Source organism: Schistocerca nitens, chromosome 5 (genome assembly GCF_023898315.1).
Source record: "Schistocerca nitens isolate TAMUIC-IGC-003100 chromosome 5, iqSchNite1.1, whole genome shotgun sequence".
NCBI classification, from domain to species: domain Eukaryota; kingdom Metazoa; phylum Arthropoda; class Insecta; order Orthoptera; family Acrididae; genus Schistocerca; species Schistocerca nitens.
In genome coordinates, this window is record NC_064618.1 from 883,467,388 (window position 1) to 883,491,695 (window position 24,308).

Sequence of the window (24,308 nt, forward strand, 5' to 3'; positions counted from 1 at the left end):
AACCATTGTGGCGCAATGGCGTGGTGCATTGTCATCCATAAAAATTCCGCTGTTTTTTGGGAACTTGAAGTCCACGAATGACTGCAAGTGGCCTCAAGTAGAACGTATTTGGGAGGACGACGGATCAAAGACAAATCCGGCCGTCCTGATTTAGGTTTTCCGAGATTTCCTTAAATCGTTTCAGGTAAAAATGCTGGGATGGTTTCCCTCACAGGGCACGGCCGCTTTCCTTCCCCATCCTGCCGACGCGACGTTAACCACTGACCTCGTGCTGCCTCCTGCAAGTAGCCGGACACGACCACTTCCACTCAGCGACCAGCTGGACCAGCGGACGCAGTCCATTCCTCGTGAACACAGCCCACACCACTGTGGAGCCGCCACCAGCTCGCACAGAGCCTTGTCCACAACTTGGGTCCGTGGCTTTGAGGGGTCTGCACTACACTTGGAATCCTACCGTCAGCTCTTACCAACTGAAATAGGGGCTCACCCGACCAGGCCACGGTTTTCCAGTCGTCCAGGATCCGACCGACCTGGTCACGAGCCCAGGACAGCAAAGGCACTGTCGTCCGCCGCCCGCTGACGCCGCGCTGTCCTAACGGATACGCTCGCTGTACGTCCCACACTGATTTCTGCGGTTACTTCACACAGTGGCGGTCGTCTGCTAGCAGTGACAAGCCTACGCAAACGCCTCTTATCTCGGACCTTAAGCGAAGCCCGTCGGCCACTGCACTGCCCCCGATGAGAGGTAGTGCCTGATGTTTGGTATTCTCGGCACACTCTTGACACTGTGGATCTCAGTATACTGAATTCCGTAACGAGTTCCCAAATGGAATGTCTAATGCGTCCAGCTCCCAACTACCATTCCGCGTCTGCTAATTCCCGCCGTGCGGTGATGATCACAGCAGAAACTTTTCCTCACGAATCAGCCGAGTGCAAAGACAGCTCCGTCAATGCACTGCCCTTTTATACGTTGTGTGCGGGATACGGCTGCCAGCTGTATATTGTATGTGCTTATCGCTACGCTATCCCGTGACCAGTGTATTACGGTTATCAAATGTAAGAACTGTGACTTCACTCTCAATAGCCTGGTGTTCACTCAGACAAGAAAATCGAGCTTCTCGAGTCCAAAATTTTTATAATGGATTGTTTATTACTTACTCCTTGAAATTCAGATAGCACATTTTTTTTTAGATAAAAACTGCTATTCATTTTAAATTCAACATTTTGTCAAGGGGCCCATGAAAACTTTCACCCTTTATTCATTACTACAAAATTACCGCATATGAGCTTACGAACGAACGTGAGCGTCTTTAAGAGGCAGCCCCCCCCCCCCCCAACCAGCGCCATCCACCCCACAAAATTTTACGAACTACTTCTCCTCTGATCACATAGTGCATACCCTTCTTGGCAAGGCTTGGTAAAATTTTTACAGACCGTAGATAGAATGTTTCATTTCCTATGTTTAATCGATAGACGAGAAGTTTTAAAAATTTAAATATTACGATACATTAATAAAAAATACTGTAATTAAAATGACGTACCGTAAGGAAAGATTTCAAATGAAGAAAGAGTGAAAGGAAGAAAAATTAAAGCAAAATCAAAAACACCATTCGATGATTAAAATTAGATGCGGACTGATTTGAAATGAAATAAAAAGTAACTATATTTAAGCCCAAGCTATACGAATAAAAATAAAAACCACAGTCATTTCGATTAAGATTACTAAAAGAATTAGCATGTCACCGATATTGAACCTGTGTCCTGCAGTTTACGACCTTAGAGCCTTGGTCACTTTTTGAGGTGAAGCTTCTTAGGGCATGTGTAAAAATTATAAGGTCCCGACTAACTCCCAACACACGCATTACATGCGAGATGTGTCACATAACTACCAAACAGAAAAGTGGTGATTGTGCGTGAACTGTACAAGGTAAACAACTTCTCTGACGAACAGCTATGTAGATCTTTTTCAGGTGTAATTAATGATGTCTTCGAGGGCCTAGTGTACTACAAGAGACTATTTTTCGTGAATCTTTACCAAACGTGGGCCTACCAGCGTGAACCGCTGAAGACTGTGAAACATTGGATCCAATCTTACATCCTCTGACTAAGTGGTTTTGGAAAGTCGATTTCACACTTTCAGTCCCCTTGTGAGGATTTATTCGCTCTTGTACCCGATGCAGCCATCTGGAGCTGGCTTTAGTACAAAATGAATGTAAATTTTAATACCGATGTGTAACGCCATCCGCGGCCGGGGTGGCCCAGCGGTTCTAGGCGCTACAGTCGGGAACCGCGCGACCGCTACGGTCGCAGGTTCGAATCCTGCCTCGGGCAAGGATGTGTGTGATGTCCTTAGGTTAGTTAGGTTTAAGTACTTCTAAGTTCTAGGGGACTGATGACCTCAGAAGTTAAGTCCCATAGTCCTCAGAGCTATTTTTTGTAACGCCATCCGATTAAATATAAGAATACAATTTTAATTTTGTAATTTATTTCCCCTTCTATGCAGATCGAAGTAGCCAACATTAGCAGCAGGCCTAGAGACATGGGCCAACAATACACATCTGGAAGTGCAAAGTGTGAAGCAAAAGCTGAAAAGGAAACACAACTGTTATATCAATAACACGTGACCTTTCTTAGTTTTTTAATGCTCAGAACGATGTTATCGAATCCAGAGAAATTGAAGCAGAAAATATAGAAGATGAACCTAATTGGGCACATGATGGTAGTAATCCCCCTATAAAACACATATTAGGATCTGCAACTATTTCCAATGTAGCCATATTTTATACAATTGATAGTGTAGTCGAACAGACAGCAGGTCCTCCCTGTTCACCCACATCGCCTTCCAACTAAATGGAGGTTAAAAGCATGGCAAGCCCCAGTGACATTCCCAAGCCAAAGAGAGCTGAAAAGTATATTACACCTGGTACGCTTCTGGTGTTATGCATAGACTACAAACCATAAACGAAACGAAAATAAATTGTACTCGAACGACATTGGTAGCTCACAATTTTCATCATTGGTCCCAGAACTTATCGTGGCCCCCTGGTTCTGAGTCGAGTGGAAGGACAGAACCAGAGACTTCGACTGTTCTGTGACAACCTACGCTTCGACTTCCTGGACTTGCGCCATAGGTTTGACAACTGTAGGCTTCTTCCCCTAAATAGGTCATGCATATACTGCAGCCAGGAACTGACTGTGTGTGGGATACTCAAAACGGTTTTTTAGATTAGGCGCCTCTCCATCCAATCTAGATAGCGATAGCTATAGGAAACCCAGAGGTATCAGTGAAAGATCGAAAGAAATACCTCCCACAGGTGAGAGTATTAAAATCCTACAGGTTAAATGTCGAATCATTCACAACAAAGTGACAAAGTTCGAAGTGCTCCTGAAAAACAGTGAAGTTCACGTAATACTAGTTACAGAAAGCTGATGGAAACCAGAAACAGATAACAGTGAGATTTTTGGAGAAAACCTGAGTGTAATCGAAACGATAGGCAAATGGGAAATGGAGGCGATGTATTTGTCGCAGTAGACAAGAAACTTAAATCCACTGAGATAACCGGCCGTAGTGACCGAGCGATTCTAGGCGCTTCAGTCTGGAACCGCGTGATTGCTACGGCTGCAGGTTCGAATCCTGCCTCGGGAATGGATGTGTGTGATGTTCTTAGGTTAGTTAGGTTTAAGTAGTTCTCAGTTCTAGGGGACTGATGACCTCAGATGTTAAGTCCCATAGTGCTCAGAGCCATTTGAACCATTTCCACTGAGATAGAAATTGAAGCTGCATGTGAGATTGTTTGGTCAAGACTCAGTATCATGGTGGGCAGAAAATAGTAATTAGATCCTTCTGTCACCCACCAGACTCATCTCCTGATGCAACAGGAAACTTGAGAGAAAACCTCACCAGTGTGGGTAGAGGTTATACTTGACAATCGGACTTGAGTCTCATTTCAAATAGGTAACCCACTCATACAATTACAGTCGGTGGCGACTTCAATCTATCCTCTATATGCTGGAAAAATTATACGTTTAAGCCAGCGGCAGGCATAAAACGGCATCCGAAATTGTACTGAATGCTTTCTCAGAAAATTATTTTGAACAATTAGTTCATGAGCCTACTCGAAGCGTAAATGGATGCGAAAGCATACTTGACCTCTTAGCAACAAATAATCCTGGACAAATTGAAGTATCACGACGAATACAGGGATTAGCGAGCGCAAGAAAATTGCTGCTAGGCTGAATACCGTAACACCCACCACCATCAAAAAGAAACGCAAAGTACATCTGTTTATAAAAGCTGATAAAAATGCTCTTAACGCATTTTTAAGGGACAGTCTCCGCTCCTTCCAATCTGATCACGTAGCGTAGAAAAGATCTAGAATGATTTCAAAGAGACAGTATCGACGGCAGTGGAGAGATATAAACCACATAAGTTAATAAGTGATGGTACTGATCCTCCATGGTACACAAAACGGGTCAGATCGCTGTTGCAAAAGCAACGACAAAAGCATGCCAAATTTAAAAGAACGCAAAATCCCGAAGATTGGCAAAGTTTTGCAGAAGTTAGAAATACAGCGCGTGCTTCAATGCGAGATGCTTTTAATAATTTCCACAACGAAACTCGGAATCTGCAGAAAACCCAGAGAGATTCTGGTCATATATAAAGCACACTAGTGGCAAGACGCAATCGATACCTTCACTGCGCGATAACAACGGTGAAGTGACCGATGACAGTGCCACAAAAGCAGAGTTATTAAACGCGGGTTTACGAAACGCCTTCACCAAAGAAGATGAAGTAAATATTCCCGAATTCCAATCAAAAACAACTGCGAAGATGAGAATCATAGAGGTAGATATCCTCGGTGTAGCACAGCAGCTTAAATTACTTTATAAAAGTAACGCCTCCGGTCCAGATGGTATACCAGTCAGGTTCCTTACAGAGTATGCAGATGCAATAGCTCCATATTTAGCAATTATATACAACCTTTCGCTCACAGAAAGTTCCGTACCTAAAGACTGGAAAGTTGCTCAAGTCACACCAATACCCAAAAAGGGAAATAAGAGTAATCCTCTGAATTACAGGCCCATAACACTAAGGTTGTATACATGGAAGAACCCTGGAGATACTAAAAGGTATCAGATAGACTATATAATGGTAAGACAGAGATTTAGGAAACAGGTTTTAAACTGTAAGACATTTCCAGGGGCAGATGTGGACTCTGACCACAATCTATTGGTTATGACCTGTAGATTAAAACTGAAGAAACTGCAAAAAGGTGGGAATTTAAGGAGATGGGACCTGGATAAACTGAAAGAACCAGAGGTTGTACAGAGTTTCAGGGAGAACATAAGGGAACAATTGACAGGAATGGGGGAAAGAAATACAGTAGAAGAAGAATGGGTAGCTCTGAGGGATGAAGTAGTGAAGGCAGCAGAGGATCAAGTAGGTAAAAAGACGAGGGCTAGTAGAAATCCTTGGGTAACAGAAGAAATATTGAATTTAATTGATGAAAGGAGAAAATATAAAAATGCAGTAAATGAAGGAGGCAAAAAGGAATACAAACGTCTAAAAAATGAGATCGACAGGAAGTGCAAAATGGCTAAGCAGGGATGGCTAGAGGACAAATGTAAGGATATAGAGGCTTATCTCACTAGGGGTAAGATAGATACTGCCTACAGGAAAATTAAAGAGACCTTTGGAGATAAGAGAACGACTTTTATGAATATCAAGAGCTCAGATGGAAACCCAGTTCTAAGCAAAGAAGAGAAAGCAGAAAGGTAGAAGGAGTATATAGAGGGTCTATACAAGGGCAATGTACTTGAGGACAATATTATGGAAATGGAAGAGGATGTAGATGAAGATGAAATGGGAGATACAATACTGCGTGAAGAGTTTGACAGAGCACTGAAGACCTGAGTCGAAACAAGGCCCCCGGAGTAGACAACATTCCATTGGAACTACTGACGGCCCTGGGAGAGCCAGTCCTGACAAAACTCTACCATCTGGTGAGCAAGATGTATGAAACAGGCGAAATACCCTCAGACTTCAAGAACAATATAATAATTCCAATCCCAAAGAAAGCAGGTGTTGACAGATGTGAAAATTACCGAACTATCAGTTTAATAAGTCACAGCAGCAAAATACTAACGCGAATTCTTTACAGACGAATGGGAAAACTAGTAGAAGCCGACCTCGGGGAAGATCAGTTTGGATTCCGTAGAAATACTGGAACACGTGAGGCAATACTGACCTTACGACTTATCTTAGAAGAAAGATTAAGGAAAGGCAACCCTACGTTTCTAGCATTTGTAGACTTAGAGAAAGCTTTTGACAATGTTGACTGGAATACTCTCTTTCAAATTCTAAAGGTGGCAGGGGTAAAATACAGGGAGCGAAAGGCTATTTACAATTTGTACAGAAACCAGATGGCAGTTATAAGAGTCGAGGGACATGAAAGGGAAGCAGTGGTTGGGAAGGGAGTGAGACAGGGTTGTAGCCTGTCCCCGATGTTATTCAATCTATATATTGAGCAAGCAGTAAAGGAAACAAAAGAAAAATTCGAAGTAGATATTAAAATCCATGGAGAAGAAATAAAAACTTCGAGGTTCGCCGATGACATTGTAATTCTGTCAGAGACAGCAAAGGACTTGGAAGAGCAGTTGAATGGAATGGACAGTGTCTTGAAAGGAGGATATAAGATTAACATCAACAAAAGCAAAATGAGGATAATGGAATGTAGTCGAATTAAGTCGGGTGATGTTGAGGGAATTAGATTAGGAAATGAGACACTAAAAGTAGTAAAGGAGTTTTGCTATTTGGGGAGCAAAATAACTGATGATGGTCGAAGTAGAGAGGATATAAAATGTAGACTGGCAATGGCAAGGAAAGCGTTTCTGAAGAAGAGAAATTTGTTAACATCGAGTATAGATTTAAGTGTCAGGAAGTCATTTCTGAAAGTATTTGAATGGAGTGTAGCCATGTATGGAAGTGAAACATGGACGATAAATAGTTTGGACAAGAAGAGAATAGAAGCTTTCGAAATGTGGTGCTACAGAAGAATGCTGAAGATTAGATGGGTAGATCACATAACTAATGAGGAAGTATTGAATAGGATTGAGGAGATGAGAAGTTTGTGGCACAACTTGACCAGAAGAAGGGATCAGTTGGTAGGACATGTTCTGAGGCATCAAGGGATCACCAATTTAGTATTGGAGGGCAGCGTAGAGGGTAAAAATCGTAGAGGGAGACCAAGAGATGAATACAGTAAGCAGATTCAGAAGGATGTGGGAGATGTGGGAGATGAAGAAGCTTGCACAGGATAGAGTAGCATGGAGAGCTGCATCAAACCAGTCTCAGGACTGAAGACCACAACAACAACAACAACAACACTAACGTCGATTTGCAGTAGGGTTCTGGAACATATACTGTATTCGAAAGAAAAGAAGAAAACGATTTACTGACACATGGTCAGCACGGATTCAGAAAATGTCGTTCTGGCGGGAGACAGCTAGCTCTTTATACTCATGAAGTAATGAGTCCTATCGTCAGGGGATGTCAAATTGACTCCATATTTTTGGATTTTCAGAAGGCTTTCGACACCGTTCCTCACAAGCGTCTTCTAACCAAACTGTCTGCCTACGGAATATCGCCTCAGTTGTGCGACAGGATTCGTGATTTCCTGTCAGAAAGGTCACAGTTTGTAGTAATAGACGGAAAGTCATCGAGTAAAACAGAAGTAATATCCAGCGTTTCCCAAGGAAGTATTATAGGTCCTCTATTGTTCCTGATCTATATTAACGACATAGGAGACAATCTGAGTAGCCCATTTTACATTATTTGTAGATGATGCTGTAATTTACCGTCTTGTAAAGTCATCAGATGACCAAAATGAATTTCAAAATGGTTTAGATAAGATATCTGTATGGTGCGAAAAGTGGCAATTGACCCTGAATAAAGAAAAGTGTGACGTTATTCACATAAGTACTAAAAGAAACCCGCTAAATTTCGATTACACTATAACTCACACAAATCTGAAGGCTGTAAATTCAACTAAATACTTAGGGATTACAATTACAAATAACCTAAATTGGAACGATCACATAGATAATGTTGTGGATAGAGCAAACCAGGGACTGCGATTCATTGGCAGAACACTTTAGAATGTGCAACAGATCTACTGAAGAGACTTCTTACTCTACACTTGTCCGCCCTATTCTGGAGTATTTCTGTGTGGTGTGGGATCCACATCAGGCGGGACTGACAGATGATATTGAAAAAGTTCAAAGAAGGGCGGCTCATTTTGTATTATAGCGAAATAGGGGAGATAGTGCCACAGACATGATATGTGATTTGGAGTGGCAATTATTAAAACTAAGGTGTTTTTCGTTGCGATGGGATCTTCTCATGAAATTTCAATCAGCAGTTTTCTCCTCCGATTGCGAAAACATTCTGTTGGCACCCATCTACATAGGGAGAAATGATCATCGCGATAAAATAAGAGAAATCAGGGCTCGCACAGAAAAATTTAAGTGCTCGTTTTTCCTACTCGCCGTTCGAGTGTGGAACGGTAGAGAGACAGCTTGAAAGTGATTCATTGAACCTTCTGCCAGGCACTTAACTGTGAATAGCAGAGTAATCACGTAGATGTAGATGCATGTAAGTTCCCCAATCATATTGTAATCATCAGTGGAGACTTAAATCAATAGTAAATTGGAAAAATTACACTTTTGTTAGTGGTGGGCATGATAAGACATCCTGTGAAACATTACTAAATACCTTCTCTGAAAGCCTCCTAGAACAGATAGTTCGAAACTCCACTCAAGATGGAAGAATGTTAGATCTAATGACAAATAACAGACCTAACCTATTTGAAGATGTCCGCATTGAAACTGGTATCGGTGACCAAAACACAGTTGTGGACTGTCGGGCCATGTCCGATCGTGTACCAGTCACAACACGACCCATCAAATGCACCTTTACCAGATGTGCATGCTGACTCAACAACCCCAAGTGTTCTGCACTCCCGGCAGGGGGCTCTTTGGGATTGTGAATCTCAATGCAGTTTCCAGATACCCTCCACCACGAGAAGAGAGAACAATCTATGGACTGTGAATAGAGAGAGAGAATGATTAGTGTGATCTGAGTCTTGGTCCAAGATAGTTTTATTTGTCTCTATGACCACATAGAGCAGAATAAGTTTTTCTAATGATAACAAGTTACAGTTGCAATCAGAGTATAAAAATTAATGCTGATTTACATGGACAAATTAAGTATCTCGTATACAGCTAGGCAGAGTGGAGTGGCCACGTGGCCTAAGGCACCATGCCATGGATTGCGCGACCTCTCCCACCAGAGGTTTGAGTGCTCCCTCAGGCAAGGGTGTGTGTGTTGTTCTTAGCATAGGTTAGTTTAAGTAGTGTGTAAGTCCAGGGACTGATGACCTCAGCATTCTGGTCCCTTAGGAATTCACACACTGTACTGTATACAGATAGTATCTTAAATATATCAACATTGTCCATATCATAAAACTCTTTTAAATTGTAAAAGCAGCGAGGGAAAATGTTTTAAAAATTTTAAGGGCATTCACTTCATGGGAGCCTCCTGTTATTGCTACCCTGCCATTGGGATGTCAATGCTTGCCTTATTTCTAGTATCATGTTTGTGAATTGTTACCCTGATAATACGTTCTTTAATGTTCTTGACAAAGAGTGCAGGTATACAGATTTATCACTGTCAGTATCCTAAGCCTGTTAACGAGAGGGCGACAGTGCCCTTTAGTATCAGTCTTATTTATTACACAATTTTTTCTCTTTTAAAATGTTACTGATATGAGGAGAATGTCCCCATATGAGAAAGCCATATGAGGTATGTGAATGAAAGAGCGCAAAATGTGTCACACAGAGATAATTATTGCTGACCATTTCTCAGTTTCCAAGTGAGATAGGACGCTCTTGAGATCCTTTTACAGAATTTATGGTTATGCTCTTTCCAATTGAGTTTGGCATCAATGTGTACTCCTAAGAATTTGATACACTTATTATCTACATTCATAGACGGTCCTAACATAAGCCTTTGGGTTTTGTCTGAATTACAAAGAAGTTTATTAGCTGCAAACAGATTTAATGCAGAGTCAGGGGTTTCTTGTGTAATCTTATCAAGAGATGGGATGTCGTGATATTAAGTAAATAAAGTCGTATCATGAGCAAAGCAGATAACTGACTGTAATACACAATGGGGTGGTCATTGACAGCCACAATGGAAAACAAAAGGGTGCTGTAGTTTTTTCCATGTGGGTGACTGTAGTAGCGTGGGAATAGGGGAACTAAATGAGACTCATCAATGGTTTTGTAGGATTTGTAGTAGAGATATTAAGACACTAGAACAGGAGGGGAAAATTGCCGCCCTTTAGGCTGAGTTAGACAAGACCAGGGGAGATCTTGACAGGTTAAGGAGGGAGAAGGGTAAAGAGAGGTGGGAAGTGGCAACAGGCAACAGGAGGAGCAGGCCTAGAACTTTGTCTGACAGCTTCATGGTGAATGTGGAAAATAGATTTGACCTGTTGCTTCAGTTAGAAGCTGGTGAGCCTCAAGCAGTTGCAGGTGTAGACAGGGCACAACATACTTTCAGCAGCAAATTGAAAAGTAAGAATGTAAGGAAATCAGTAAAGAGAAAGAAAGTGTTGTTGTTAGGTAGTTCCCATGGAAGAGGTGTTGGCCAACTTTTGCAGGATGAACTAGGATCAGAATACCAGGTCACCAATTTTTTTAAACGTAGTGCTGGTCTGGAACAGGTGACAGAGGATTTAGTATCACTTTGCAAAGATTTCACTAAGGAAGACACCGTGGTTATAGTGGGTGGGGCAGGTAACAGTATTGACAGAGATCCTGGGTATACAGTATAGAGTGTGACCTGGCGAAGATTGAATCAGCTTCGAAGCATACTAGTGTTTAGTTTGTATCTGTTTTTTGGTGCCATGACCGACCTCATTTGAACTCTTCTGTCAAGAGAGGTTATTTGGAGTTGGAACGGCTGCTTATGTCGGGTGCAGGGTCACACATTGGTGTGGTTTCTGTTGATTCTCTCAGTAGGTGGCATTATACTAGGCATGGCCTTCACCTCAACAGGAAGGGGAAGGGTAAATTGGCTGGGGAAATAGCAGGAAAGTTAAAGGGGGGAGGCACTGTCATGAGTGGTAAAATACTAGTGGTTATAGCGTTCAGAAAAGACCCTTTTTTAGGGTAGGGAGGACAGAAAGAAAGCAAATTTTAAGAGAGGTTAGAACTGAGACAAACCTTAAGTTCGAGAAAGAAATAAAAAAAACATAATTCCAGCTTATTACATCAGCATAAACAGCTATTGGTTAAGAATTTTCAACAGTCAGCAGATATTATAAATCTACCACATTTTAACTCAGTCAATGTGAAATGTCAGCTATCTTTATTGCATCAAAATATTCGAGGACTGAGAAATAAAATTAATGAATAACTATCTGCATAGATGAATTAAAGTCTTCAAACCTAGCCAACATAATCTGCCTCTCTGAACATCATGTGACCACTGGTATAGAACTTTTAAGTGTTTAGGTTAGCATCTCACTTTTGTAGATCACAAATGGAGAAAGGAGGAGTTGCCACATTCATTAGGAACTGTCATAAATTTAAGAACATAGACACTCATAAATTTTGCCTAGAACAGCATATGGAAGCATGTGCAACAGAATTAGAATTTCACAAAAAATCCTTTATAATATTAAGTGTATATCGAGCACCTGCAGGTAACTTTAATCTGTTTGTAAACCACCTTGAAGTTGTACTGGCCCATTTGACAACCAAAAACAAAGAAATAGTGGTTGCTGGTGGTTTCAATGTAGATTTCCTTAAAGACTCTCCCAATAAGAACTTATTTGAGTTAGTAACACTATCATTCAACTTAATTCCCACTGTAAAGTTCTCCACTAGGGTAGCCAATTGCTCACAAACTGCCATTGATAATATCTTTATAGAAAAGTCCAATGAACAAAATTATATTATAAAACCAATGGTCAATGGCCTCTCAGACCATGACATGCAGTTCCTTCCGTTAAATGTTAATACTGAACAGGATATAAAATCTGTTAAATCTGAGCACAAGAGGGTAATCAACAAGCCAAAAATTGATTATTTTAGGACACTCTGTAGGGAAGTAGCCTACTCATGCCTTATAAAATTCACGTCAGTCTTTCCATTGTGTGCCAGCCAGTCCGCTGTAACTAGCTCTGACGTCACAAATATTGCGCAATACTTTAAAATGAAGTAAATAACCTGAAACGTTTCTAGCATGTCAGGAGTAATACAAAATCATATGTGTTGGATATCAGTTCAATAACTTTAACCATTTTCGAAATTTGGATGTTTTTCTGTAAAAATCATTGGTGCAACAGAAAAGAGCTAGAAACTTAAAAATTTATATTTAGATTCCTTTTGCATAATAATTAGTAGAAACAGTATTCTGGATCTCACAAATTAAAATTATAGTTGAAATTCATGATTTTCTGGTTTTATCTTAAAAATTAAGGAAGCAAGATAGATTAAGTAGGTGAATAAATAAAGCTAGGATGTTTAAATTTAAGTAGAAGGGAGATCCGCTATAATAATAAAAATGTGAGAAGTTTCAACAGAATAAATATAAAACTATAGCGATATCGTATCTCCAAAGGGCAAGTTCAGAGCTCGTCTACTGCGTGTAGTGTAATTAAATTAATTATCTCGCCCAAAATATTTGACGTAGCCACGTCAGACTTTTATTATGATTACTTACCTGTGTGCTGATTGAACATTTGAATTGAGAGCTTCATCGGCCATCAGCAAAGGAAGCTATGATTTATTCGATAACTTAAAGTGGTGCATTACTAGCCCAGCGGCTAGCCGGGAGAGCAGATTTGATCAGGCTTCCCTTAGCCGTCCACACCGCGGCTTTATATGTAAGACCGCTGTGCGAGAAAACCACCTGTGCCGGGAGTTGCGTCTCATCGGTATCGTTGATATAAACAGCCTCGGATGCAGTAATATGTTACTCGGGATACGCGTAACCATGAAATCGTTTTCGAGTGAAGTGTTAATTTTGGGATGACGTTAATGCTCTATCTTTAGTTTGCGTATGTTGTATTTTCACGTTCCGCCGCAGGACAGACATTCTACCATTGTTGGCGTGTCGTTTGATGAACATTATCATCAAATTATGGCGAGAATCAACTTAAACATTTAATTTGAACAGTTATAGTTGCATCAGCACGGTAGACTCTGAACTGCTCTGGTAGTTGGATTGTGTGGATTCTTTTTGGTCTGTGACTTTCAGAATATAGTGAACATTTTAGAGAGAATGATTTTTGATTATGAATCCCAGACAATCTCCTAATTCCTCAGAGCTATAAGCTGTAGCTATAAATGTATTTCTCAGATGAAGTGGGCACTAGGAATTCTAATTACAGGCTTCACGTTTTGCTAATCACTTTCTGGTTGCCAATATTGTAGTTAGAGAGCCAGTGTTGAGAACGGCAAACAACAGCATTAAATAAATAATAGAAACATTTAACAATTATTCCACCCGCCGCCCCACAACTCCTCAGAGACATTCACTGGACTGATGTTTGCAGTGCTCATGGCATGAATGAAAAATATAACACTTTTGCTAATAAAGTGCTTACCTTATTCGAACACTGTTTTCCCCCAAAACTTACCAAGGTTAGAGCAAAGTCTACAAAAAAGCCATGGATTACTCGAGGAATAGGGGTATCTTGTAAAACAAAAAGAAAACTGTATCTGTCAATCCGAAACAGTTCCGAAGTTGATGCTGTAGCACATTACAAGAAATACTGCAAAATATTAAAGACCGTAATACGGATGTCAAAGCAAATATATTACAAGCAAAAGATAGTCATATCAGATAACAAAATAAAGACAATATGGGGTATAATGAAGGAGGAGACCAGTAGAACCAGACATGAAGAGGAACAAAAAGCATTAAGAGTAAATGATACATTGGTGACAGATGTGTATAGTGTCGCAGAACTTTTTAATAAACATTTTATAACTGTTACCGAAAAGATGGGGTTGTCAGGTTCGGTAGATGCTGCTATGGAATACCTAAGACCAGTATTTCAAGCAACTTCCGTAATATGAATTTGACCCTCACTACCCCAACAGAAACAATGTCCATCATAAAATCTTTAAAATCAAAAACATCTAGTGGGTATGATGAAATATCAACAAAGTTAATTAAAGACTGTGATTCTGAGTTAAGTAAAATATTAAGCTATCTGTGTAATCAGTCATTTATCAGTGGAATATTTTCTGAATGGCTGAAATATGCTGAAGTTAAGCCACTGTTTAAGAAGGGAGATAAAGAAATAGCATCAAATCTCCGTCCAATTTCACTGTTGCCAGCATTCTCAAAAATTTTCGAAAAAGTAATGTACAATCGGCTTTATAACCATCTTATCTCAAATAACATACTGTCAAAGTCACAGTTTGGATTTCTAAAAGGTTCTGATATTGAGAAGGCTATCTACACTTACAGTGAAAATGTGCTTAATTCATTAGACAAAAAATTGCAGGCAACTGGTATATTTTGTGATCTGCCAAAGGCATTTGACTGGTAAATCACAATATCCTTTTAAGTAAATTAGAGTATTATAGTGTAACAGGAAATGCTGAAAAATGGTTCAAATCTTATATCTTTGGCAGGAAACAAAGGGTGTTATTAGGAAAGAGACATGTATCAAGCTATCAGGCATCATCCAACTGGGAACTAATTACATGTGGGATCCCACAAAGTTCCATTTTGGGGCCCTTACTTTTTCTTGTGTATATCAATGACCTTTCATCAGTAACATTACCAGATGCCAAGTTCGTTTTTTTGCTGGAGATACAAACATTGCAATAAATAGCAAATCAAGCGTAGTCTTAGAAAAATCAGCTAATAAAATATTTGTGGACATTAATCACTGGTTCCTAGCCAATTCTTTGTCACTAAACTTTGAAAAAAAACACACTACATGCAGTTCAGAACTTGTAAGGGGTGTCCCACAAGTATATGTCTAACTTATGATGACAAGAAGATAGAAGAAGTGGACAGTGTTAAATTCTTGGGATTACAGCTTGATAATAAATTCAACTGGGAGGTGCACAGCACAGAACTGCTGAACCGTCTTAAAAAATCTCTATTTGGAATGCGAATTTTGTCAGACATAGGGGATATAAAAATAAAAAAACTGGCATACTATGCATCATTTCATTCCATAATGTCATATGGGATTATTTTTTGGGGTAATTCATCAACCCAAGCTAAAGTTTTCTGGGCACAAAAACGTGCAGTAAGAGTTATATGTGGTGTGAACTCAAGAACATCCTGCAGAAGCCTGTTTAGGGAACTAGGGATACTAACTACTGCTTCCCAATATATTTATTCTTTAATGATATTTGTCATTAAAAATATATCACTTTTTCAAACCAACAGCTCAAGTCATGAAATCAATACTAGAAATAAGAATAATCTTCACAAGGATTTAAAGTCACTCGGTCTTGTACAAAAAGGTGTGCATTATTCATGAACACACATTTTCAATAACTTGCCAGCTGCCATAAAAAGCTTAACAACCAATGAAATTCAGTTTAAGAGAAGCCTAAAGGATTTATTGGTAGCGAACTCCATTGATGAATTTCTCAGTAAAATCAACTGATTTATATATATATATATATATATATATATATATATATATATATATATATATATATACACACAATATAACTTCCGCACAATTTCAGTGCAGTAATGTGTTCATTATAAATGTGTGTGTGTGTGTGTGTGTGTGTGTGTGTGTGTGTGTGTGTGTGTGTAAGTACAATCTAACTTCTGCACCATTTCAGCGCAGTAATCTGTTCATTGTAAATAAGTATTATAGTAGTTGTATTACATGTTTATTACCTTATAAATAAATGAAAAACTTTTTTATTTTAAATTCAGTGCTTTAGTATTTGTAAAATGATTCTGTCATATAGTGTTCATTAAAAAATGACGATCATTCCACTTGGGACCTGTGGAATGGTACATTAGCTTGTTTGAGTTGTAAATATTTGTCATGTATTGTTGTTTTTCTGACATGTTCCACATCCTGGAGGACCTCCTCTCTACGGATCAATTGGAATGAAAGTAAATCTAATGTAATCTATTCGTCTATGTATAGATTAACAATAAAAGCCAGTTCACCCTTACCGTCATAACACTGTCACATCATGACACCTTCATGTCAAGGTGTATTCACACTGTCCATCATGTCAAGACGTGTCAAGTCAGTTTAAGTCATGTGATCTCAACTCCCATGGATATCATCAACTTTTCTTTTCGTGGGAATTATGATCTTCGCAAGATGATTTTCTACTGTTTTTGTACACGAAGACACATACAAAATGTGGTAGTTTATATATATTCTGGCGTCCGCATTTGTACGAAAATGACATTTATTGAACATAAATGGTTTGCAGCTTGTAGAGGTAGAGTGTGTGTGAGAGAAAGAAGAAGAAGTGGAAAACAATGCAAAAAAAGAGAGTGTGGTCTGAAAAATGTCATTACGTGGCACTTACGAATTCCACACACTATACAAGATCAAGGAGGGGGAATCTGCATTTTATATTATAGAAAGTTGAAGCATCAGCTTTTTCTTATGTTATGCCAAATTGCACGCAGAAATACTAAAAAGAACATATCTCTTACAAGCTGCCATCACATCCAATGAAAAACTGGTTTGTTTAAGGTTAAGTTTAGTTGATCATCCAGTGAAAATTTTTGTGCAATAGTCATATCTCACTCAGTATTTTTCCCTTCAAGATTTATAAGTTGTCTTTACATCTTCTATTTGGCTTTTAATAATTCAAGTGCCTCATTTGTACTGAGGCTAGCTAGTGAAGCCACATAAATATTAATCACTGGTGGCTGCAAAACTGTATCACTCACAATCCAGAAATCTACTTAATAATAAATAAGCCTGCCACAAACATATATTGATACAAGCAATTTGAAGTGTATGGAGGTTTCAGTCAATTTCTTTATGAAACGCTACAAATGACTGACAACATGCAATTAAATTCCACCTACTAATCAACCTGATTCTACCCACAGTACTGTTTTCACTTCAAGTTGCAGTCTTACTGCAGTCCATTTCACTGTGAAATATTAAATACGGTATCAGTATATATAAAAGTCCCCTGTATCAATATATTAGTACAAGGCAACTCATGTAGTACACTCACGTCATACAATTCAGAGTGCTACATCATTGCTTCAGTTACTCTTTGTTTATTTATTATAAATTTTAACATTGGAAATAATGAAGCAAAACTATGACAAAACAAAATATGGCGATCTGTCCATAGCTGTGTATCAGGAGGAAATGAGTTTGGGGGTCAGTGATTTACAACAGTTGGATGGTGTCAGCCATCAAAACTTTCTTCACAAGAGACCTTGACTGTGCCACGACATGACATCATGGGATGGTACGGCAAGTGTGGATGCTGCCATTTGAAATGCATTGCAGAATGTTTGGATGGGACTGGACTCAATATCAGCTCAGGCATGGATATGCTCCAAACTTTAGCAAATGACACAATATCACAGGCATCAGTCTGGTTTCGAACTAATGGGTTCCTGCTTAATGAGAATAAAGCTCACAAGATTGTATTTAGTTTAAGAGATCTGCCAGTAGAAGACTTCATGGATTGTTTAAGTTCTTAGATATTGTTATAGATAGCCACATATAAATACATTAGTGCAAATCTGTCTAGAGCGTGGTGTATTTGTTAAGGAATTTAAGAAACCATGCACCTGCAGCCTATGTAAGATCGGCCTACTTCGCTTTTTTTCAAAGCATTATGTCTTATGGGCTTCTAATATGGGGTAATAGCTCACACCTTCAGGACATTTTGGCACTACAGAAGAAAGTAATTCGAATGAAAGTAATTCGAACTGGCCCACTGCAAACCACTGTTTATCAACTTAAAAATATTAACTGTTATAAACATGTATATTTACACTGCCATACTGCATATAAAGAGCAAATTATCAGAATACTAGCGTAGAAGAGATGTACACTCTCATGGAACCAGGAATAGTAGCCATCTTGACATCCTTACTACAGATTATCCAAGTCACTGAACAGCTACGAAGTGGTGGGTATGAAAATGTTTAACAAACTGCAACTACATCTACATCTACATTTATACTCCGCAAGCCACCCAACGGTATGTGGCGGAGGGCACCTCACGTGCCACTGTCATTACCTCCCTTTTCTGTTCCAGTTGCGTATGGTTCGCAGAAAGAACGATTGCCGGAAAGCCTCCGTGCGCGTTCAAATCTCTCTAATTTTACATTCGTGATCTCCTCGGGAGGTATAAGTAGGGGGAAGCAATATATTCGGTACCTCATCCAGAAACGCACCCTCTCGAAACCTGGCGAGCAAGCTACACTGCGATGCAGAGCGCCTCTCTTGCAGAGTCTGCCACTTGAGTTTGCTAAACATCTCCGTAACGCTATCACGGTTATCAAATAACCCTGTGACGAAACATGCTGCTCTTCTTTGGATCTTCTCTATCTCCTCTGTCAACCCGATCTGGTATGGATCCCACACTGATGAGCAGTACTCAAGTATAGGTCGAACGAGTGTTTTGTAAGCCACCTCCTTTGTTGATGGACTACATTTTCTAAGGACGCTCCCAATGAATCTCAGCCTGGTACCCTCCTTACCAACAATTAATTTTATATGATCATTCCACTTCAAATCGTTCCGTAGGCATACTCCCAGATTTTTTACAGAAGTAACTGCTACCAGTGTTTGTTCCGCTATCATATAATCATACAATAAAGGATCCTTCTTTCTATGTATTCGCAATACATTACATTTGTCTATGTTAAGGTCAGTTGCCACTCCCTGCACCAAGTGCCTATCTGCTGCAGATCTTCCTGTATTTCGCTACAATTTTCTAATGCTGCAACTTCCCTGTATACTACAGCATCATCCGTGAAAAGCCGCATGGAACTTCCGACACTATCTACTAGGTCATTTATACATATTGTGAAAAGCAATGGTCCCATAACACTCCCCTGTGGCACGCCAGAGGTTACTTTAACGTCTGTAGACGTCTCTCCATTGATAACAACATGCTGTGTTCTGTTTGCTAAAAACTTTTCAATCCAGCCACACAGATGGTCTGATGTTCCGTAGGCTCTTACTTTCTTTATCAGGCGACAGTGCGGAACTGTATCAAACGCCTTCCGGAAGTCAAGGAAAATAGCATCTACTTGGGAGCCTGTATCTAATATTTTATGGGTCTCATGAACAAATAAAGCGAGTTGGGTCTCACACGATCGCTGTTTCCGGAATCCATGTTGACTCCTACAGAGTAGATGCTGGGTTTCCAAAAACGACATGATACGCAAGCAAAAAACATGTTTTAAAATTCTACAACAGATCGACGTCAGAGATATAGGTCTATAGTTTTGCGCATCTGCTCGACGACCCTTCTTGAAAACTGGGACTACCTGTGCTCATTTTCCAATCATTTGGAACCTTCCGTTCCTCTAGAGACTTGCGGTACACGGCTGTTAGAAGGGGGGGCAAGTTCTTTCACATACTCTGTGTAGAATCGAACTGGTATCCCGTCAGGTCCAGTGGACTTTCCTCTGTTGAGTGATTCCAGTCGCTTTTCTATTCCTTGGACACTTATTTCGATGTCAGCCATTTTTTCGTTTGTGCGAGGATTTAGTGAAGGAACTGCAGTGCGGTCTTCCTCTGTGAAACAGCTTTGGAAAAAGGTGTTTAATATTTCAGCTTTACTCGTGTCATCCTCTGTTTCAATGCCATCATCATCCCGGAGTGTCTGGATATGCTGTTTCGAGCCACTTACTGATTTAACGTAAGACCAGAACTTCCTAGGATTTTCTGTCAAGTCGGTACATAGAATTTTACTTTCGAATTCACTGAACGCTTCTCGCATAGCCCTCCTTACGCTAACTTTGACATCGTTTAGCTTCTGTTTGTCTGAGAGGTTTTGGCTGTGTTTAAACTTGGAGTGAAGCTCTCTTTGCTTTTGCAGCAGTTTCCTAGAATGGTTAGAAGCTCCATTTGATTTATTTAAAGACAAATTATTCAGTTGGTTAGCTGCAAATCCTTGCTAGTCACTAAAGGAACTTTATGACTGTAAAATATCATAGTGGTACCGGTTCGGAGAGTGCATCATAATTTCTTTAACTGAGTAATTTATGATGCAAATTTTTTCATATTATTTCATTTTAAATATTGTATTTTATGGAAAACCAATATTGACGTATTGATCTTCAACCCATGTATATATGCTGTATAACTTGTATATATGTAACTTGACTTTTCAATTGCTGTAATAGCTAAACGACAATAAAATTTCATTCATTCATTCTTGACATTATGTGATGGCCAGTATGAATTAGCCTTAATATTGTCTAGACATGAATCATTACAAGTAGGACATTTGTTTGTGCAATGTACATTTAGAAATCTTCAAAGTTAAAAAAACGTTCTAGAGTCTTTCTGATTTAAATCTCCCATTTCAGTATTAAAATCCTCACAGATAACAATCAACCTTTGTTATAAATTTAAAAAGTCTCTTAATTACTAATTGAAACTGTTCAAAAAATACATTTATACCTGCATTTGGGGACCTATACAAGCTAACAATTATTATATTTTGAACAATTAGACTTATACAAGTAAACACGGCATTTACTTATTTACTTCTGAACAGTATGCCATAATTTTGTAAATTTTAGACCATGCTTCAAGTATATTCCAGCACCAAACTTTTTTATATTTCCTGCACGTTATGTCAGTCACAACACATCCTTGTGGAACGAAACTGTCAATTTGATTTTCTGTTAGCCAGTGTTCTGATACACACATCACATCCTTAATGCTACAAAAATGTTCAGATTCTAAAAACTTATTTCTTGTACAACAGACACTCATTTGCAGCAGTGTAAGTATCTTATCTTTGTTTTCTTTCTCATATGAGCACTCGTTTGCACGTGGCATATCCAATTTTCACACACTGCAATTGTCTAAGATGGATCCGCTGGAATGTTTACTTCTGCTAAAGAGCATCGCTCGTGAACTTGGTAGAAAGCATTACCAGTACTGTTTCATCACGTCGCTAGCTAAATTCTAGAGCTGCATCACTTTTGTATTTCATAGATATTTACTTGATACCTCTCTGCACGGTTTTTTTTTTCTTTTTCATATTAACTATATGTGAGACTTACGACTAATAAAGGCCTTTCCCAGTCTGTTGATGTGTAAACCTTGTGCTGTATGAAATCGTCTCCCTAGTGTGCTTAATCAACGTATGTTTCATTTGCATTTTTAAAGTACCTGCACACAATGTGCACAGTCTTATTCGTTTTTTCCTGCTTCCGTATTCACACAGGACCAATTACGGTATGTAGGTCGTGGCGATGTATGGGGTACAGAAAAAAACGATCACATTCGTATTTCTGCGTGCCCTCTCTGTTTAAGGGAAAGCACAAAATCTTTCTCGTCGTTCCTTGCTAAGTCGTTTGTCCCCGGAAGAGAGACAGAAAAATCGCTACTTTTTTAGTCAGATTTTTTTCGTGACTTAATGCATTTGCTGCCTACAAATTTGCATTTAGTTTTACCATGCTGTTGAGCTCCTGTCTACACATACTTCACAGTTAAGAGGGTGGCTATTTCTCGCCCTTGACTGTCAGCCTAAAGATCAACTTTTACCCGTACTTATTGCGGGAAGATCACTGTTGATTACTCTGTAAACACTACAGGTACCTGCGCTGTTTTGAATCATATTTTCTACATCGTTATTTTTGTCAACGAGAGATGAGGATACCTGGGGAGAATTTCTAAAAGCCGGCAAATGATTATTGTTCACAATCATGTTATGGTGGTTATTTTTCAGCAGCGAAATATCTTATTGTCTCGTCTTGTTAGCGCCGTCTTCGATCTTGCCTTGCTTCGTATTTTTTGCACAGTCCATATTAGAAAGTATCTGATGACGATTGTCATGCACTAAATTTTCACATATCACACAGTCTTCTGCGGTTTTTCTTAGTGTCTGCTGTTTTTATATGGCACTTCTGTCCACTTTTCTGAGTTGTTTGACTGGCGGAAGATTTGCCAAGTTTTGCATCGATAACGACTCAATTATTTCTTTCTGAAGTTTTGAGACTCCCGTTTTGAATTTACCAATAATGAGTTACAGACTTGAAATAATTTCTTTCAGCTTCATAATTTCATCTATACACTTTGTACACACTTGCTTTTTCACTGCCAAATTCACTATTCTGCGTGATGATACTTAATGAACATTTGCTCTGGTCGTCATTTTGCACAATAAAACTACTCGTCTCAGCTCATATTCTCTGACTTCTAGTTAATGTTTTTCTTTGTATAGTACATATGTAGAAACACTTCCAGATTTTTCAGTTTTTGTTGTGGTATAATATCTCTGTCTCTCTTATTTTGCAAGCCTCTTATGTTTTAATGGAAAAATCCGTATGTATTATGATTGTTATCTTTTGTTCTGCTGTTTCTCAACTACTTACTGAAATTGTGTCTATAATTATCCCATAAACGGCATCTTAAAAAGAATACTGAAAATATCCAGTCATAGGGGTTTGAATCTGCCATCGTAACATTGAATGCTGCTTATTTACTTATTCATCCGAGAGGTCATCTCACAATGATATAGGATTTGTCGAGGTGATACAATGCCATCAATGGCCCAAAATATAACATACAGCATTGATAACATGCATTACAGGGTAGGATATGTAACCTAGGGGGATAGGACAATGGGCCGGCCATGACCATGATTGAGGAACCGTCGCAGCATTTGTCTTAGCGACCCATGAAAACCACGGAAGACCCAAATCAGGAGGGGATTACGGAAGTGTCCGACTCCGCCCATGTGATTTGATCCATGACGTCATAAGTATGGCAGAAATGGCTATTCTAAGCGTCTCCAATTTGGCGCCTATGATGTCACTACATACAACTTCTCCCTCCTAAAATATAATCAAACTAACGGGTCAACCGCGGGAAATTGGGCGTTTTATGGTGGGGACAACCTAAATATAACAGAAAAAAAACACACCACGATCCCAAAACACACAAAATGACGAAAATAAAATTACAAAAATCTACAGGAATCGGACATTTCCCTTGACCTATATAGGTCAACCGCAGCTGACAATAACAAAACCAACGCCTACAGCAAAAACCGCAGAAACTGGAATCAGACTTTTCCCTTGACCACAGCTGACGATACCAAAACACCAGTACCTGCATATAAAACTACGAAAATTGGAATCGGTCATTGACTTCTGTACACCAGTAAGCCCCTTTCAGTGGTGTCAGGTACAGTTGGCCTGGAATCTCATTGATGGAAATAGAATTGTCTTCAGTGATGGTATCCACTTCAATCTGAGCACCGATGACCAAGGACGATGTGTCTGGAGACACCCTGGACAGTAGTGGGTTGCCAACCAGACTGTCGCTCACGATGTGACCCAAAGATCAGGAGTGATGGTCTGGTGTGCAATTTCTTTTCATATCAGGATCCCTTTGGTTGTCATCCGAGGCACCTTTCATGCGCAGCAGTATGTCGACAATATTCTACACCCCGTTTTATTGCTGTTCGTGGCAAGCCAACCTGGGCTTACATTTAAGCAAGATAATTTCTGCTCACACACAGTGAGAGTTTCTACTATTTGTCTTCATGCTTGCCAAACCTTACATTGGTCAGCAAGGTCACCGGATCCCCAGTTGAAAATATTTGGAACATTATGTACAGAGCCTTCCAACCACCTCTGGTTTTTGATGATATAAAGCACCAATTGGACAAAATTTTGTACGATATCTCATAGCGGGACTTCCAACAACTCTTTCAATCACTACCAAGCCAAATCACTGCTTGCATAAAGGCCAGAGGTGGATCAACACATTATTGACTCACTCAATTTGTCAATCTAGGTCCCATGTGGATAATTCCTTCATGGTGCATTTTTTTTTTTTTTTAATTAGGAGCATAATAAATTAACATTGAGCATAGGGAGAATGCATAGTATGCACTTCTGCATAACGATTAGATTAGATTAGATTTACTTTCATTCAAATTGATCCATAGTGAGGAGGTCCTCCAGGATGTAGAGCATGTCAGAAAAACAACAATACATGACAAATATTTACAACTCAAACAAATAAGCTAATGTACCATTCCAT

At 39.4% G+C, this 24,308-nt stretch overlaps 1 protein-coding gene across 2 annotated transcripts in view; it reads left to right on the top strand.

Annotated features, from left to right (window-relative positions):
- LOC126259188 (sodium/potassium/calcium exchanger 3-like) overlaps positions 1–24,308 on the top strand; it is a 273,706-nt gene that overhangs the window by 95,469 nt on the left and 153,929 nt on the right. Inside the window, exon 1 of one of the 2 annotated variants that reach the window (XM_049955772.1) lies at positions 22,488–22,580. The exons of the other annotated variant lie outside the window; for it this stretch is intronic. The gene's annotated coding sequence lies outside the window, so the exon portion shown is untranslated. Of the gene's footprint in view, positions 1–22,487; positions 22,581–24,308 lie in introns of those variants that run through there. 2 annotated transcript variants of the gene reach the window in all.